A 14,627-nucleotide genomic window follows, 5' to 3' on the forward strand; every position below is an offset into this window, starting at 1 on the left:
GAGCAATGTAATTCCTACTTGCTGCAGCACAACAGGCCCGTACACACAACACACATAGATAATGTTTTTAAGAAGGAACTGCAGATGCTGGAAAATCGAAGGTACACAAAAAAGCTGGAGAAACTCAGCGGGTGCAGCAGCATCTATGGAGCGAAGGAAATTGGCAACGTTTCGGGCCGAAACCCTTCTTCAGTCTGAGTTCTTTCACCTACAAACCTGCACGTCTTTGGAGCGTGGGAGGAAACCGAAAATCCCGGAGAAAACTCGCGGGGAGAACGTACAAACTCCGTACAGACAAGCACCCGTAGTCGGGATCGAACCTGTGTCTCTGGCGCAGTGAGGCAGCAGCAATACCGCTGCTAGGCACAAAATGCTGGAGTAACTTGGCGGGTCTGGCAGCATCTCTGGAGAAAAGGAATAGGTGACGTTTCGGGTCGAGACCCTTCGTCAGGGGAAAGGGAAATGAGAGATATGGACCGTGATGAAGAGAGATACCAAGAACAACTAATTGAAAGATATGCAAAAAAAGTCACGGTGATAAAAGAATCAGGCCATTGTTAGTTGTGGGGCTAGGTGAAAACTAGTTACAGACAATGAGACTTAATAAAGACGACTTTGAAACATAGAAACATAGAAACATAGAAATTAGGGCAGGAGTAGGCCATTCGGCCCTTCCGAGCCTGCACCGCCATTCAATATGATCATGGCTGATCATCCAACTCAGTATCCCGTACCTGCCTTCTCTCCATACCCCCTGATCCCCTTAGCCACAAGGGCAACATCTAACTCCCTCTTAAATATAGCCAATGAACTGGCCTCAACTACCCTCTGCGGCAGAGAGTTCCAGAGATTCACCACTCTCTGCGTGAAAAAAGTTCTTCTCATCTCGGTTTTAAAGGATTTCCCCTTTATCCTTAAGCTGTGACCCCTTGTCCTGGACTTCCCTAACATCGGGAACAATCTTCCTGCATCTAGCCTGTCCAACCCCTTAAGAATTTTGTAAGTTTCTATAAGATATCCTCTCAATCTTCTAAATTCTAGAGAGTATAAACCAAGTCTATCCAGTCTTTCTTCATAAGACAGTCCTGACATCCCAGGAATCAGTCTGGTGAACCGTCTCTGCACTCCCTCTATGGCAATAATGTCCTTCCTCAGATTTGGAGACCAAAACTGTACGCAATACTCCAGGTGTGGTCTCACCAAGACCCTGTACAACTGCAGTAGAACCTCTCTGCTCCTATACTCAAATCCTTTTGCATGAAAGCTAACATACCATTCGCTTTCTTTACTGCCTGCTGCACCTGCATGCCTACCTTCAATGACTGGTGTACCATGACACCCAGGTCTCGCTGCATCTCCCCCTTTCCCAATCGGCCACCATTTAGATAATAGTCTGCTTTCCCGTTTTTGCCACCAAAATGGATAACCTCACATTTATCCACATTATACTGCATCTGCCAAACTTTGCCCACTCACCCAGCCTATCCAGGACACCTTGCAGTCTCCTAGCATCCTCCTCACAGCTAACACTGCCCCCCAGCTTAGTGTCATCCGCAAACTTGGAGATATTGCCTTCAATTCCCTCATCCAGATCATTAATATATATTGTAAATAGCTGGGGTCCCAGCACTGAGCCTTGCGGTACCCCACTAGTCACTGCCTGCCATTGTGAAAAGGACCTGTACAACAATTGAAGCTTGTACAACAATATGGATGGGGGAGGTCTCTTCAGTTTACCGAGTCTGCACCCACTAGTACTACCCTACACAAACTAGGGACAATTTAACAATTACAGTATATTACGGCAATTAACCTACAAACCTGTACGTCTTTGGAGTGTGTGAGAAAACCGGAAATCTCGGGGAAAACCCACGCAGGTCACGGGGAGAACGTGCAAACTACGTGCAGACAGCACCCGTAGTCGGGATCGCTGTGAGGCAGCAACTCTACCGCTGCGCCACCGCACTGCCCTCCCCGTGACCTGCGTGGGTTTTCTCCGAGATCTTCAGTTTTCTCCCGCACTCCAAAGACGTACAGTGTTGTAGGCAAGAGATGCCGTGCATCTACCCGACCTATTCCACTCACGAATTTATACACCTGAACGAGATAATTGGCTTGGTATGAATGTAATATTATCCAGCGTGCGTGTGCTGGAGTGTTGATTGGCTTCTGTAAATTGTAAACTGTGTGTAGGATTGAACTGTTCTCTGGAACTGCAATGCTGCAGCACTGCAGAACTATATTCTGCACCCTGGTATCTTTCTCTTTGCTCTACCTCGATGGGGCCTCGGCAGCAGCAGGAGCCTCGGCAGCAACAGGAGCCTCGGCAGCAGGAGCCTCGGCAGCAACAGGAGCCTCAGCAGCAATGGGAGCCTTGGCGGCAACAGGAGCCTCAGCAGCAATGGGAGCCTTGGCGGCATCAGGAGCCTCAGCAGCAATGGGAGCCTTGGCGGCAACAGGAGCCTCAGCAGCAGCAGGAGCCTCGGCAGCAGCAGGAGCCTCGGCAGCAACAGGAGCCTCGGCAGCAGCAGGAGCCTCGGCAACAGCAGAAGCCTCGGCAGCAACAGGAGCCTCGGCAGCAACAGGAGCCTCAGCAGCAATGGGAGCCTCGGCAGCAACAGGAGCCTCTGCAGCAGCAGGAGCCTCGGCAGCAGCAGGAGCCTCGGCAGCAGCAGGAACCTCGACGGCAACAGGAGCCTCGGCAGCAGCAGGAGCCTCAGCAGCAGCAGGTGCCTCAACAGCGATGGGACCCTCGGTGGCGGTGGGGCCTCGCGATTGACCCCGTGATTGGTGGTCGATGAGCATGAGGGTGGGGGGGAAGGGAAGACAATGGGGTTCCGGCGTGGGGGGGACAGGTGGGAGAACAAAGGGGGACCCAGTGTGGGGGACGGGGAGGGGGGCGCTCTAGCTGTAGAATCCTCTGCCCCGGGAATAAGCCTGCGTTCGTTTGTTTGTTTGTACGTCCGTTCCGGTTAAGGCGCGTTGCACACGGCAGCAAGCCAGCCAACAGTCGCTTGTCTTTTTTTTCTTTTTCTTTTTCACTTTTAATTTAATTTTAATTTCAAGTTTCGGTGTACCTTGTCGTGTGTTGTGACGCGTTAGCAGACCGATTCCCCTCTGGGGATGGATAAAGTTTTACTGGTGTACGGGGGTGATCGCTGGGCGGCAGGGACTCGCTGTGTCTCGAAAAGTCGAACGTAACGACTGCTTCCAGTGAGATTCTGGCCAAGAGCACCTCGCCGAGTTCAAGACCGCTGCAAGTAAAGACAAGCATAGCGACCATCTGGTCTCCCTTCAGCTGACGTCTGGGCAGCAGGTCACAGGAAGCGACCCATCTTTATTTAGCCGCAAACACGTTGGCCTTCCAACCGAAGATAGACACAAAATGCTGGAGTAACTCAGCGGGACGGGCAGCATCTCTGGAGAGAAGGAATGGGTGACGTTTTGGGGCCAGACCCTTCTTCAGACTGGTTAGGGATCGGGGAAACGAGAGAGATAGATGGTGATGTGGGGAGAAAAAGAACAAGGAATTAAATATATGCACAAGAAGTAATGATGATAAAGGAAACAAGCTGCCACAGAAGGTAGTTGAGGCCACACAGTTCATTAGCTATATTTAAGAGGGAGTTAGATCTGGCCCTTGTGGCTAAAGGGATCAGGGGGTATGGAGAGAAGGCAGGTACGGGATACTGAGTTGAATGATCAGCCATGATCATATTGAATGGCGGTGCAGGCTCGAAGGGCCAAATGGCCTACTCCTGCACCTATTTTCTATGTTTCTAAGCTATTGTTAGCTTAAGAAGGAACTGCAGATGCTGGACAATCGAAGGTAGACACAAATGCTGGAGAAACTCAGCGGGTGAGGCAGCATCTGTGGAGCGAAGGAAATAGGCGACGTTTCGGGTCGAGACCCTTCTTCAGACTGATGTGAGGGGGGGGAGGGGGGGCGGGAAGAAGAAAAAGGAAGAGGCGGGGACAGTGGGCTGAGGGGGAGCTGGGAAGGAGAGGGGAAAGAAGGAGAAAGCAGGGACCACCTGAAATTGGAGGAGTCAATGTTCATACCGCTGGGGTGTAAACTACCCAAGCGGAATATGAGGTGCTGCTTCTCCAATTTACGGTGGGACTCACTCTGGCCATGGAGGAGGCCCAGGACAGAAAGGTCGGATTCGGAATGGGAGGGGGAGTTGAAGTGCTGAGCCACCGGGAGATCAGGTTGGTTATTGCGAACCGAGCGGAGGTGTTGGGCGAAGCGATCGCCAAGCCTACACTTGGTCTCACCGATGTAGAGCAGCTGACACCTGGAGCAGCGGATGCAATAGATGAGGTTGGAGAAGATGCAGGTGAACCTCTGCCTCACCTGGTCCTTGAAAGGGGGGAGGTAAAGCGACAAGTGTAGCATTTCCTGCGGTTGCAAGGGAAAGTATCCGGAGAGGGGGTGGTTTGGGTGTGAAGGGCCAAATTGACCGGGGAGTTGTGGAGGGAGCGGTCTCTGCGCTCTTAGCTGTTTATAACCATATAACAATTACAGCACGGAAACAGGCCATCTCGACCCTTCTAGTCCGTGCCGAACACGTATTCTCCCCTAGTCCCATATACCTGCGCTCAGACCATCCATTCCATTCATAGAAACATAGAAACATAGAAATTAGGTGCAGGAGTAGGCCATTCGGCCCTTCGAGCCTGCACCGCCATTCAATATGATCATTCCCGTCCATATAACTATCCAATTTATTTTTAAATGATAAAAACAAACCTGCCTCCACCACCTTCACTGGAAGCTCATTCCACACAGCCACCACTCTCTGAGTAAAGAAGTTCCCCCTCATGTTACCCCTAAACTTCAGTCCCTTAATTCTCAACTCATGTCCCCTTGTTTGAATCTTCCCTACTCTAAATGGGAAAAGCTTTTCCACGTCAACTCTGTCTATCCCTCTCATCATTTTAAAGACCTCTATCAAGTCCCCCCTTAACCTTCTACGCTCCAAAGAATAAAGCCCTAACTTGTTCAACCTTTCTCTGTAACTTAGTTGCTGAAACCCAGGCAACATTCTAGTAAATCTCCTCTGTACTCTCTCTATTTTGTTTGTTGGGTGAAAATGAGAAGCTGGTGCAACTTGGGTGGGGAGGGATGGAGAGAGAGGGAATGCCGGGGCTACCTGAAGTGAGAAAAATCAATATTCATACCACTGGGGTGTAAGCTTCCCAATAGACAATAGACAATAGGTGACCAGTCTAACTACCTCCGACTACATTTTAAAGGTAGATAAAAATGCTGGAGAAACTCAGCGGGTGAGGCAGCATCTATGAAGCGAAACGTCACCTATTCCTTCGCTCCATAGATGCTGCCTCACCCGCTGAGTTTTTTTTATCTACCTTCGATATTTCCAGCATCTGCAGCTCCTTCTTAAACATTACGACTACATTTTATCCCTGTTTGCTTTGTTCTCACCTTCTCCCAGCTCGCAATGATCTATTCTACCTGCTCCTTGATCCCCATCCACTCTGTCCCCTTTTCACACCTTGCACTTCCTTATCCATGTACTTCCCACTCCCCTGACTCTCAGCCTGACGAAGGGTCTCGACCCGAGACGTCGCCCGTCATTCCTTCTCTCCAGAGTTGCTGCCTGTCCCGCTGAGTGACTCCAGCATTTTGTATCTTATATTCGGTGTAAACCAGCATCTGCAGTTCCTTCCAAACACATAGGATTGAATGAATGAATGAATGAATAAGTTTATTGGCCAAGTATTCACATACAAGGAATTTGCCTTGGTGCTCTGCCCGCAACTATTATCTAAATGGTGGCCGACTAGGTATTATCTAAATGGTGGCTGACTAGGAAAAGGGGAGATGCAGCGAGACCTGGGTGTCATGGTACACCAGTCATTGAAAGTAGGCATGCAGGTGCAGCAGGCAGTGNAGAAAGCGAATGGTATGTTAGCTTTCATTGCAAAAGGATTTGAGTATAGGAGCAGGGAGGTTCTACTGCAGTTGTACAGGGTCTTGGTGAGACCACACCTGGAGTATTGCGTACAGTTCTGGTCTCCAAATCTGAGGAAGGACATTATTGCCATAGAGGGAGTGCAGAGAAGGTTCACCAGACTGATTCCTGGGATGTCAGGACTGTCTTATGAAGAACGACTGGATAGACTTGGTTTATACTCTCTAGAATTTAGAAGATTGAGAGGGGATCTTATAGAAACTCACAAAATTCTTAAGGGGTTGGACAGGCGAGATGCAGGAAGATTGTTCCCGATGTTAGGAAAGTCCAGGACAAGGGGTCACAGCTTAAGGATAAGGGGGAAATCCTTTAAAAACCGAGATGAGAAGAACTTTTTTCACACAGAGAGTGGTGAATCTCTGGAACTCTCTGCCACAGAGGGTAGTCGAGGCCAGTTCATTGGCTATATTTAAGAGGGAGTTAGATGTGGCCCTTGTGGCTAAGGGGATCAGAGGGTATGGAGAGAAGGCAGGTACGGGATACTGAGTTGGATGATCAGCCATGATCATATTGATCCAGTGCAGGCTCGAAGGGCCAAATGGCCTACTCCTGCACCTAATTTCTATGTTTCTATGTAAGTGACAACATGCCATACAGTGACAGTTAAGAATGGTACATAAGAATAATAATACATAATGGTTAATGATTATTATTGATTAATGATTAATAGTAAAACATTATTGATTAAACATGTGAATTAAATAAAGTACCAGAGCAAAAGGAGGCTACAGATTTATAGAGAAACTAGTCGTGGAAAAATAGCTGTTTTCATGTCTGGCTGTGGCAGCTTTGACAGTCCGGAGTCGCCTTCCAGAGGGAAGTGATTCAAAGAGTTTGTGGCCAGGGTGAGAGGGGTCTGAGATGATCTTGCCCCTGGCCCTTGCAGTGTATAGTTGGTCCATGTTGGGAAGGTTGCAGCCAATAACCTTCTCAGCTGGTAGACTAAAGTGCTGGAGAAACTCAGCGGGGTGCAGCGGTCTCAGCGGTCTTATCTACTCTGATCAAGAAGGCTCATCAGCGTCTCTTCTTCCTGAGGAGAGTGAAGAAGGTCCATCTGTCTCCTCAGATCCTGGTGAACTTCTACCGCTGCACCATCGAGAGCATCCTTACCAACTGCATCACAGTATGGTATGGCAACTGCTCTGTCTCCGACCGGAAGGCATTGCAGAGGGTGGTGAAAATTGCCCAACGCATCACCGGTTCCTCGCTCCCCTCCATTGAGTCTGTCCAAAGCAAGCGCTGTCTGCGGAGGGCGCTCAGCATCGCCAAGGACTGCTCTCACCCCAACCATGGACTGTTTACCCTCCTACCATCCGGGAGGCGCTACAGGTCTCTCCGTTGCCGAACCAGCAGGTCGAGGAACAGCTTCTTTCCGGCGGCTGTCACTCTACTCAACAACGTACCTCGGTGACTGCCAATCACCCCCCCCCCCCCCCCCCCTTATTATTTTTTTATTCAAATCGTTTGCTATGTCGCTCTTCAAGGGAGATGCTAAATGCATTTCGTTGTCTCTGTACTGTACACTGACAATGACAATTAAAATTGAATCTGAATCTGAATCTGAATCTGAATCTGCAGCAGCATCTATGGAGCGAAGGAAATAGGCAACGTTTCGGGACGAAACGTTGCCTATTTCCTTCGCTCCATAGATGCTGCTGCACCCCGCTGAGTTTCTCCAGCACTTTTATCAACCTTCGATTTTCCAGCATCTGCAGTTCCTTCTTAAACCTTCTCAGCTGCTCGGATGATTCGCTGCAGCCTCCGGATGTCGTGCCTGGTGGCTGAGCACTGAGGAGTTCTTCCGGGCGCAGTATGAAGAGGGAGTGCCCATCCTTCGCAAAGGGCCCTCTATTTTTGGCAGCCAGCGGGCCACAGATGGTCGCGACAGCGCTGAGGTACTCGGGCATCTTGAGATGATCAGCGCTCCTGCCACGGACTCCCGCCATCTGTCGTGAGGGTCACCAGCTCCATCTTGCATCTTGGTCGGCGGGAGCTGTTTTGTTCATTTTATTATAGAAACATAGAAACATAGAAATTAGGTGCAGGAGTAGGCCATTCGGCCCTTCGAGCCTGCACCGCCATTCAATATGATCATGGCTGATCATCCAACTCAGTATCCCGTACCTGCCTGCTCTCCATACCCTCTGATCCCCTTGGCCACAAAGGCCACATCTAACTCCCTCTTAAATATAGCCAATGAACTGTGGCCTCGACTACCCTCTGTGGCAGAGAGTTCCAGAGATTCACCACTCTCTGTGTGAAAAAAGTTCTCCTCATCTCGGTTTTAAAGGATTTCCCCCCTTATCCTTAAGCTGTGACCCCTTGTCCTGGACTTCCCCAACATCGGGAACAATCTTCCTGCATCTAGCCTGTCCAACCCCTTAAGAATTTTGTAAGTTTCTATAAGATCCCCTCTCAATCTCCTAAATTCTAGAGAGTATAAACCATGTCTATCCAGTCTTTCTTCATAAGACAGTCCTGACATCCCAGGAATCAGTCTGGTGAACCTTCAATGCACTCCCTCTATGGCAATAATGTCCTTCCTCAGATTTGGAGACCAAAACTGCACGCAATACTCCAGGTGTGGTCTCACCAAGACCCTGTACAACTGCAGTAGAACCTCCCTGCTCCTATACTCAAATCCTTTTGCTATGAAAGCCAACATACCATTCACTTTCTTTACTGGGATAGAGATACAGCGTGTAAACAGGCCAATGGCATTTGAGTCACAAAATGCTGGCGTAACTCAGCGGGGCAGGGCTCATCTCTGGAGAGACGTTTTAGGGGCGAGACCCTTCTTCAGTGTCTCCAGAGACGCTGCCTGCCCCATTGTGTCTATAGTTGATTTATACTAGATGAGAAAAACATTTAGTCAGGACTTTCACATGAAGAAAGGCTGGATAGACTCGGCTTGTACTCACTTTAGAATTTAGAAGATTGAGGGGGGATCTTCCTGTTTCCATTGAGTATTGCGTACAGTTTTGGTCTCCTATTCTGAGGAAAGACATTCGTGCCATAGAGGGAGTACAGAGAAGGTTCACCAGACTGATTCCTGGGATGCCAGGACTTTCATATGAAGAAAGACTGGATAGACTCGGCTTGTACTCGCTAGAATTTAGAAGATTGAGGGGGGGATCTTACAGAAACTTACAAAATTCTTAAGGGGTTGGACAGGCTAGATGCAGGAAGATTGTTCCCGATGTTGGGGAAATCCAGGACAAGGGGTCCCAGTTTAAGGATAAAGGGGAAATCCTTTAGGACCGAGATGAGAAAAACATTTTTCACATTGTGGTGAATCTGTGGAATTCTCTGCCACAGAAGGTAGTTGAGGCCACAGTTTAATGGCTATATTTAAGAGGGAATTTGATGTGGCCCTTGTGGCTAATGGAATCAGGGGGTATGGAGAGAAGGCAGGTACAGGATACTGAGTTGGATGATCAGCATGATCATATTGAATGGTGGTGCAGGCTCGAAGGGCCGAATGGCCTACTCCTGCACCTATTGTCTATGTATCTATGTTTCTAAACCAGCATCTGGGCGGCACGGTGGCGCAGCGGTAGAGTTGCTGCCCTATCCATGTACCTGTCTAACTGTTTCGTAATCGTTGGGATAGTCCCAGCCTCGACTACCTCCTCTGGCAGCTCGTTCCGTACACCCACCACCCTTTGTGTGGAAAAGTTACCCCTCAAGTTTCTATTAAATCCTTTTCCCCCTTCACCTTGAAGCATTGTCCACTAATTCCCTCGATTCCCTTAGTCTGGGCAAGAGTTGGCTGGGCCCTCCTGTAGCCTACGCAGTGCCGACCTGAGCCCCAGCTGCGGGCTCCTCAGGCCCGCAAGGCCCCGACCAGGCCTTCTCCGCGGCCATCCCCGAGGCATCGAGATCGCCGTCTGGCCGTTTGGATGTTTCTTTTGCCAAACAAATATTCTTCAAGACTAAATATACTCCGGTAGGCGGTGCGACTCTCGTCAGCAGCGGCCTCTGCAACCCGTCCGCGTTTTTATTATTTTTTGTCTATGTTTCTATGTAGTTTTTTGTTATTTTTTTGTCGGGTCTCCGTTGTCGTTGGGGCTCTTTTCTTGTCGGGTCTCCGTTGCCGTTGGGGCTGCAACGAGGAGCGGCCTCCAACAGGAGAAGACCGGGGACTCTGGTGCCGACGACTCACCTCACCGTCGCGGAGCTGGCCGAGTCCAGAGCGGGTGGAGCGGTGGTGGAGCGCTGCTGCTGCTGCTGCGGCCCGACCTCCGGAGATTCGGAGGCTGCAACTGCGGGTCTGGCGGACGGCGGCACCGGGAGCCCGCGGGTCCCTGGAGGGAGACCGCTTTTCAGGGCTCTCGCAACGGCGACTTCTCCCGTCCGAGTTGCGGGGTCGAAGAGCTCCTGGAGCGTGGCCTTACATCACCGCCTCGCGCGGCTTGGAATGGCCGCGGGACTCTGTGAGCGCACGCCGGGGGCTCTAACACCAAGACCCGGTGTGCGACCTTGCATCACCCGGCGTGGCTTTAATGGCCGCGGGACAATCGCCATCGCCAGCTGGGGGCTTTGACTTTGACTCTGACATCGGGGGGGGGGGAGAGTGCAGTGGAGAGATAAGTTTTTTTGGCCTTCCATCACAGCGATGTGATGGATGTTTATGTAAATTATGTTGTGTCTTGGGTCTATTTGTTTGTAATGTATGGCTGCAGAAACGGCATTTCGTTTGGACCTCAAGGGGTCCAAATGACAATTAAATTGTATCTTGTATCTTGAATCTTGATCTTGATCTTGACTATTAGACAACATCCTTGTCCAGGATGCATTCCACCCCCCGAGGTCCCAGAAATCCCCCCGGGCGCACGTGGACAGCGCGCGGTCCCTCTCTAGTGCCATCCGGGCGCGGACGTAACCCCGGAGAAGGGGCCTCGGGCAGAGCCCTCTTCCGCCTGGCGCCGTGACTCGCGTGACTCATCATGCAACGGTGAAAGCAAACATCCTGAGGCCCAACTTTCATCATTGTTCAACTTCTGTCAAGGGGAAGCCATACTTCACCCTCGTTAGACCTCATTTGGACTACGCAGTTGCAGCATGGGACCCATACACAAATAAAAACATTCCTTCCATCGAACGTGTCCAAAGACAGGCAGCTCGATTTGTTACTAACACCTATGAGAGTGTCACCAAACTTCTGAATTCTCTGGGGTGGAAGGAACCCTCTCCAAGACACACACACGTGAAACTCACCGTTTGACCTGTTAATGTTAAATGGTCAGCTCGACATAGACTACAAGACCTACACCAAACCCAAACCAATTAGGAGCAGACGGGGGCATTTGATCCAATTTGTGATCCCAGCTACAAAGACAGCAATTCGTTCTTCCCCCGCACAATTAAAGCAGGAATCATCTCCACCCAACTATAGTTACCCAACCAGATGCAACTACATTTAAAGTAGCTCTGTCTTCCCAATAACCCTTTCTGGCTTAAGCCCTCCCTTCACCACCTCCAGTTTAAATTCCATTTGGAATATTTTGGAGGACCAAGAACCAAGGGTGGCCATCTTGGCCAGGCCCAGGAGCAAACCCGACCAGGACATCTTCAGCCCCCCCGACCCTCTCCCCCACGCACAGGGTGTCCAGAGATGAGGAGGGTGGGTGTGAAGAGCAGCCAGGAGCGGCCCCTTTAGAGATATTGGAACAGGGGACTGCAGCCTCATACGCTCCATGTACAGGTGGAACACTGACTCCTCCAGCCCGCAACAGTGGCAGGCGGCTGGCGAGACTGTGAACCGCGGGAGGAACAGGGTGCAGGGGGACTCCTCTGTGCAGTCCCCTCCACCCCAGGTCCCCAACGTAGAGGGGGAGAATCCCTGCTTAGAGGGACCCCACTGGCTGGGTGTGAAAACACAGATCAAAGGGGACGATGATGAAGGGAAATGTAGAACGGTTCATTGTTGGCTGAGGGGTGAAGTTGACAACGAGGCGTGCAAGAGTAATATTTAACCAGGAGGACAGTGAAACTCGGGCGGAGGTGGGATGGAGAGAGAGGGGCCAGGGTGTCAAAGGTCACGGGGAGATTGGTCAGGGTGTAGGATGGTGCGGGTGTCAAGGGTTACGGGGAGAAGGCAGAGAGAATGAGGGAGGGACCCGCCATGATTGAATGGCGGAGGAGACTCGATGTGGGCCGAATGGCCTAATTCAGAGGGGGGCCTCTCGCGGCCAGAAGGCAACACCGCCCGCTACTTTGTGCGGCCTTTCGGTCGTGGCGGTGAGGACGGGTGGTCGGGCAAGGCAGCCCGGAGCAACGGTGGGGCCCAGGTGGTCGATGCTAAGTCTGAAGAAGGGTCTCGACCCGAAACGTTCTTTTTCACACACAAAGGCACCCAGTAAAGCTACAGAAAGGCCTAATGACCCACCGAGGGAGAAAGAGGTGTAACGCACGTACGCACGGGCCTTGAACCTGGTGAGATGCAGGAGGAGCCCGGCCAGGACTCACCCCACAGAGCCCAGTCCCTCCACGCACTGGAGTCTCCCAAACCCCAACCCCTGCGGAGTGGTTACTAAGATGGCTGATCCATGGGCAGTCGCTGCTGGGACACAAGTCGGGGCCTGATTAACCCCGGCTGGGTCGCCTGGGCCAGGGTGTCTGATGCTGTGAGACCCCAAACACCCGATGACCCCAGGTCACATCACTGAGGATGAGTCCCAGCGCTTCTAGAAGATGTATCTTTTTCACACAGAGGGTGGTGAGTCTGCGGAATTCTCTGTCTCAGAGGGCGGTGGATGCTTTCTAGAGAGCAGCTAGATAGGGCTCTTAAAGATAGCGGAGTCAGGGGATACGGGGAGAAGGCAGGAACGGGGTACGGATTGGGCATGATCAGCCATGATCACATTGAATGACGGTGCTGGCTCGAAGGGCCGAATGGCCGACTCCTGCACCTATTGTCTATTGTCTATTGTCTCCCCCCCCCCACCCCGTTGAGTCACTCCGGCATTTTGTGGCTTATCTCTAGTTTTAGAAATAAAGGAACTGCAGATGCTGGTTTACAATTAAAAAAGGCATAAAGTGCTGGAGTAACTCAGCCGGTCAGGCAGCTCTCTCTCTCTCTCGCTCTCTTGAGGACAAGGATGGGTGACGTTTCGGCTCAGAATCTGAAGAAGGGTCCCGACCCTTCTTCAGATTCATAAGGGGAAAATCTTTTAGGACCGAGATGAGAAAAACATTTTTCACACACAGAGAGTGGTGAATCTGTGGAATTCTCTGCCACAGAAGGTAGTTGAGGCCACAGTTCATTGGCTATATTTAAGAGGGAGTTAGATGTGGCTAAAGGGATCAGGGGGTATGGAGAGAAGGCAGGGATGGGATACTGAGTTGGATGATCAGCCATGATCATGTTGAATGGTGGTGCAGGCTCGAAGGGCCGAATGGCCTACTCCTGCGCCTAGTTTCTATGTTTCTATGACCCGAAACGTCACCTCTCCCACGATCTCCAGAGATGCTGCCTGTCCCGCTGAGTTACTCCAGATTTTTTTGTGCCTATCAGCCAGAGAGGACACATCCCTTCATCTGAAGCCCAGAGCCCAGGGCTAATATCACACACTATCCCTTTAAATATTGCAGGCTGTATGTCTCCTTGCCCAAGGTGGATGACGTCAGGGGTGTGTGTGTGTGTGTGTGTGAGTGAGATGGAGTGAGATGGAGAGGCAATCTGGGAATGCCTGCAATATTGGATGTATGTGAAAGCTTTCATTTTCAAACGCTGCCTGCGATTTCCTTTACAGCTAAGTGGCTTCTCTGCAGATGTGCTTTTAATTTCTGATTGCTTGCTTGGCTATTTTCTTAATCGCCCCCCCCCCCCCCCCCCCCCCCTCGCTCCCCCCCTCTCCCTTCCCCTCCTCTCTTTCCCTCTCCCCCATCTCTCCACTATCATTCTCTCTCTCCCCCTCTCTGCTCACTCTCCCCCCCCCCTCTCTTCCCCCTCTCTCCCTTCCTCTCCTCTCTCTTCCCCATCTCCCCCCTCTTTCTCTCCTTGGCTCTCCTTTCTCTCCTCCTCTCTCCCCCCCCCCCCCTCTCTCTTTCTCTCCCCTCCCTCTCTCTCCCCCCCCCCCCCCCCCCTCCTCCCCTCTCCCCCCCCTCTCTCCCTTTCTCTCCTCTCCCCCCCCCTCTCTCCTCCTCTCCCCCCCCCCCCCCTCTCTCCCCCCCCCTCCTCTCTCTCCCTCCCTCCCTCCCTCCCCTCCCTCCCTCTCCCCCCCTCTGGGGAGGTGTGTGTGTGTTTGTGTTTGTGTTGGAGAGAGAGAGAGAGAGAGGCAGAGAGACAGATAGAGAGAGAGAGAGAGAGAGAGAGAGACAGAGAGAGAGAGGGAGAGAGAGAGAGGAGGAGAGAGAGAGAGAGAGGCAGAGAGAGAGAGAGAGAGGGAGAGAGAGAGAGAGGAGAGAGAGGGAGAGAGACAGAGAGAGAGAGAGAGAGAGAGAGAGAGAGAGAGAGAGAGAGAGAGAGAGAGAGAGAGAGAGAGAGAGAGAGAGAGAGAGAGAGAGAGACAGAGAGAGAGAGGGAGAGAGAGAGAGAGAGAGAGAGAGAGGGAGAGAGAGAAGCAGAGAGAGACAGAGAGAGAGAGAGGGACAGAGAGAGAGAGAGAGGGAGGGAGAGGGAGG

The sequence above is a fragment of the Leucoraja erinacea genome, unplaced genomic scaffold (assembly GCF_028641065.1).
Source record: "Leucoraja erinacea ecotype New England unplaced genomic scaffold, Leri_hhj_1 Leri_211S, whole genome shotgun sequence".
In the NCBI taxonomy this organism is placed as follows: domain Eukaryota; kingdom Metazoa; phylum Chordata; class Chondrichthyes; order Rajiformes; family Rajidae; genus Leucoraja; species Leucoraja erinaceus.